Below are 5,000 nucleotides of genomic sequence, written 5' to 3'. Positions count from 1 at the left end.
TATGATATGATATGATGCCTGCCTGCTCATTTGGTTCATGATGTCCACGCGGCAGGCGGAATATTTTAAAAGCACTGTTCTGTACGAAGTGCACAATGTCCGTTGGGGAAATGCAGCTGGGGGTCGGTCGACCGGCTGACGACGCCTGCCTGCCGATTTGGTTCACGATGTCCCCGCCGAAGGCGGCATACTTGAAAGTACCGCCGTTCGCGGCGCGCAATTTGCGGGGGGAGGAATTGTTAGTGCACGTCTGTGTGCTAGGTGACGATGCTTGCCGACTTGGTTCATGCCGTCCACGCCGAAGACGGCGCCGTTTAAAGTACTGCCGCTCGAGGTGCACAATTTGCGGGGGAATTGTTAATGGGCGTCGGCGTGCTGGGTGACGATGTGGAGATGTGGAACGCCGAGCCAGATCTATCTTATTTGTTTGCTTGGCCCACTGGACTTTGCATGGGCTTTGCAACACTGTGTGCTAGGTTAAATCACGGCCAATAGAGTGAGTGTTTTTAATGATCCTGATCTGATAAGGGGACTAGAGGTAAAAGAGCCGTTAGGAGGCAGTGATCACAACACGATAAGTTTTACTCTGCAAATGGAAAGGTAGAAGGGAAAATCGGAAGTGTCTGTATTACAGTATAGCAAAGGGGATTACAGAGGCATGAGGCGGGAGCTGGCCAAAATTGACTGGAAGGAGGCCCTAGCAGGGAAGACGGTAGAACAGCAATGGCAGGTATTCCAGGGAATAATGCAGAGGTTGCAGGATCAATTTATTCCAAAGAGGTGGAAAGACTCTAAGGGGAGTAAGAGACACCTGTGGCTGACAAGGGAAGTCAGGGACAGCATAAAAATTAAGGAGAGGAGGTATAACATAGCAAAGAAGAGTGGGAAGACAGAGGATTGGGACTCTTTTAAAGAGCAACAAAAGTTAACTAAAGAGGCAATGCGGGGAGAAAAGATGAGGTGCGAGGGTAAACTAGCCAATAATATAAAGGAGGATAGCAAAAGTTTTTTTAGGTACGTGAAGAGGGAAAAAATAGTCAAGGCAAATGTGGGTCCCTTGAAGACAGAAACGGGGGAATTTATTATGGGGAACAAAGAAATGGCAGACGAGTTAAACCGTTACTTTGGGTCTGTCTTCACTGAGGAAGATACACACAATCTCCCAAATGTTCTAGGGGCCGGAGAACCTAGGGTGATGGAGGAACTGAAGGAAATCCACATTAGGCAGGAAATGGTTTTGGGTAGACTGATGGGACTGAAGGCTGATAAATCCCCAGGGCCTGATGGTCTGCATCCCAGGGTACCTAAGGAGGTGGCTCTAGAAATAGTGGAAGCATTGGAGATCATTTTTCAATGTTCTATATAGATTCAGGATCAGTTCCTGTGGATTGGAGGATAGCAAATGTTATCCCACTTTTTAAGAAGGGAGGGAGAGAGAAAACGGGTAATTATAGACCAGTTAGTCTGACATCAGTGGTGGGGAAGATGCTGGAGTCAATTAGAAAAGACGAAATTGCTGAGCATTTGGATAGCAGTAACAGGATCATTGCGAGTCAGCATGGATTTACGAAGGGGAAATCATGCTTGACAAATCTACTGGAATGTTTTGAGGATGTAACTAGGAAAATTGACAGGGGAGAGTCAGTGGACGTGGTGTACCTCGACTTTCAGAAAGCCTTCGACAAGCTCCCACATAGGAGATTAGTGGGCAAAATTAGGGCACGTGGTATTGGGGGTAGGGTACTGACATGGATAGAAAATTGGTTGACAGACGGAAAGCAAAGAGTGGGTATAAATGGGTCCCTCTCGGAATGGCAGGCAGTGACCAGTGGGGTACCGCAAGGTTCGGTGCTGGGACCCCAGCTATTTACGATATGCATTAATGACTTAGACGGAGGGATTAAAAGTACCATTAGCAAATTTGCAGATGATACTAAGCTGGAGGGTAGTGTGAATTGTGAGGAAGATGCAATAAGGCTGCAGGATGACTTGGACAGGTTGTGTGAGTGGGCGGATACATGGCAGATGCAGTTTAATGTAGATAAGTGCGAGGTTATTCACTTTGGAAGTAAGAGTAGAAAGGCAGATTATTGTCTGAATGGTGTCAAGTTAGGAGGAGGGGGAGTTCAACGAGATCTGGATGTCCTAGTGCATCAGTCAATGAAAGGAAGCATGCAGGTACAGCAGGCAGTGAAGAAAGCCAATGGAATGTTGGCCTTCGTAACCAGAGGAGTTGAGTATAGGAGCAAAGAGGTCCTTCTACAGTTGTAGCGGGCCCTGGTGAGACCGCACCTGGAGTACTGTGTGCAGTTTTGGTCTCCAAATTTGAGGAAGGATATTCTTGCTATGGAGGGCGTGCAGCGTAGGTTCACTAGGTTAATTCCCGGAATGGCGGGACGGTCGTATGTTGAAAGGCTGGAGCGATTGGGCTTGTATACACTGGTATTTAGAAGAATGAGGGGGGATCTTATTGAAACATATACGATAATTAGGGGATTGGACACATTAGAGGCAGGAAACATGTTCCCAATGTTGGGGGAGTCCAGAACAAGGGGCCACCGTTTAAGAATAAGGGGTAGGCCATTTAGAACGGAGATGAGGAAGAACCTTTTCAGTCAGAGAGTGGTGAAGGTGTGGAATTCTCTGCCTCAGAAGGCAGTGGAGGCCAGTTCGTTGGATGCTTTCAAGAGAGAGCTGGATAGAGCTCTTAAGGATAACGGAGTGAGGGGGTATGGGGAGAAGGCAGGAACGGGGTACTGATTGAGAGTGATCAGCCATGATCGCATTGAATGGCGGTGCTGGCTCGAAGGGCTGAATGGCCGACTCCTGCACCTATTGTCTATTGTCTATTGTCTATAATCAACCACTTTATTTTGCCCGTCTTTGTGACTCCTCTTTGACACGTCGATCACCGCTGAGGCTGTTTTACCTGTTTCGCCTATGTACCGTAAGGTACACTCCTTACATTGAACTGCATACACCCCATTATTTCGCTCACGGGTTATCCTCTGTGCTATCCAGTCTCTCCTGTCACCCTGTTCTATGTTTTTGTCTATTACCCAGTGGGAGCAGGCCCCATATTGACATTAATTTGTAACCCTACTGCTCCCCTCGTCTGCTGGTTTTATCACCATCTCATGTTTATCCCTCAGCTCTGCCGTGGTCTCCCTCTCTTTTTTTCTGGTGAGGTTCGGCCTATCCTTTGTCATGGGCATATCCCAGGCTGTTTTAGTAACGTTCTTTTAAAACGTGTCGTGTTTGTTTGGCTTTACCCACGTTCCAGCATTAGAGGCCAATTTTTGCAATGTTTCCTGGGTGGGATTTGCCGGTTTTACAAATGGTGTCACTATCTCACCCTGCTTCCTGATACCCTTATGGGGTCGGCTCTGTTCTTGCAGAACCCTCGGGTGGTGCAGAGTCTGGGCCTTGTTATCAATATCTTGCCCTGCTTCCCGATACCCTTGCGGGTTCGGCTCTGTTCTTGCAGATCCCTCAGGTGGTGCAGAGTCTGGGCGGCATCGTCACCCAGCACACCGACGCCCACTGAAAATTACCCACGCACAGTGCGCGCCTGGAGCGGCAGTAGTTCAAACTACCCCTACCCCTACCCCTACCCCTACCGCTACCCCTACCCCTACCCCTAACCCTAACCCTAACCCTAACCCTAACCCTAACCCTAACCCTAACCCTAACCCTAACCCTAACCCTAACCCTAACCCTAACCCTAACCCTAACCCTAACCCTAACCCTAACCCTGACCCTGACCCTAATGCAGGCAGAGTTATTTATAAAGTGGCCCAGACTCTGCACCACCTGAGGGTTTTGTAACAGAACCAACCCCATAAGGGTTTCAGGAAGCAGGGCAAGATATTGATAACAAGGCGCAGACTCTGCACCACCTCAGGGTTCTGCAAGAACAGAGCCGACCCCATAAGGGCATCAGGAATCAGGGCAAGATATTGATAAAATGGCCCAGACTCTGCACCACCTGAGGGTTCTGCAAGAACAGAGCCGACCCCATAAGGGCATCAGGAAGCAGGGCAAGATATTGGTAACAAGGCCCACGGGGAAGGCGGCATACTTTGGGGTTATTTTGTAGTGAGTTTTGAAGGCATGTGCTAGTGTTACGCATACCGAGGGCGCGCAAAGTTCGGCGCGCCCGGGCCAAAACGCCTCTGCTGGCCGCGGCCGAGTCGGCCGACGGATTGCCACGGACTTGCTTGACGACCTGTCACTCTCCGTGCATCGGTTGCACGCCCGGTTCGTCCTTTCCATTTGTTTCATGATGTACACGCGGCAGGCGGAATATTTTAAAAGCACTGTTCTGTTCGAAGTGCACAATGGCCGTTGGGGCAATGCAACTGGGGGTCGGTCGACCGGCTGACGACGCCTGCCTGCCGATTTGGTTCACGATGTCCCCGCCGAAGGCGGCATACTTGAAAGTACTGCCGTTCGCGGCGCGCAATTTGCAGGGGGGAGGAATTGTTAGTGGACGTCTGTGTGCTGGGTGACGATGCTTGCCGACTTGGTTCATGCCGTCCACGCCGAAGACGGCGCCGTTTAAAGTACTGCCGCTCGAGGTGCACAATTTGCGGGGGAATTGTTATTGGGCGTCGGCGTGCTGGGTGACGATGTGGAGATGAGGAACGCCGAGCCAGATCTATCTTATTTGTTTGCTTGGGCCACTGGACTTTGCATGGGCTTGGCATCATTGTGTGCTACGTTAAATCACGGCCAATTGAGTGAGTATTTTTTATTCAACCACTCTATTTTGCCCGTCTTTGTGACTCCTCTATGACACGCCGATCACCGCTGACGTGTTAATCTGCGTGTTAGGTATCTCGGGGGTCAGTTGGACGGACAGATGTGTAAGGGTTTTGTTCGGAAGGATCGTTGAGTGTAAACGGTGAACGGGGGTTAAAGGCCCTGAGGTTTCAATCCTCTAAAGAATGTAAAAGGTCTGACGCGTTAGCTAGCAGCTAATGAGGTGAACCTAGCAG

This window comes from Rhinoraja longicauda, unplaced genomic scaffold (assembly GCF_053455715.1).
Source record: "Rhinoraja longicauda isolate Sanriku21f unplaced genomic scaffold, sRhiLon1.1 Scf000709, whole genome shotgun sequence".
Taxonomy (NCBI): Eukaryota; Metazoa; Chordata; class Chondrichthyes; order Rajiformes; family Arhynchobatidae; genus Rhinoraja; species Rhinoraja longicauda.
This window is presented reverse-complemented; position numbering follows the sequence as displayed.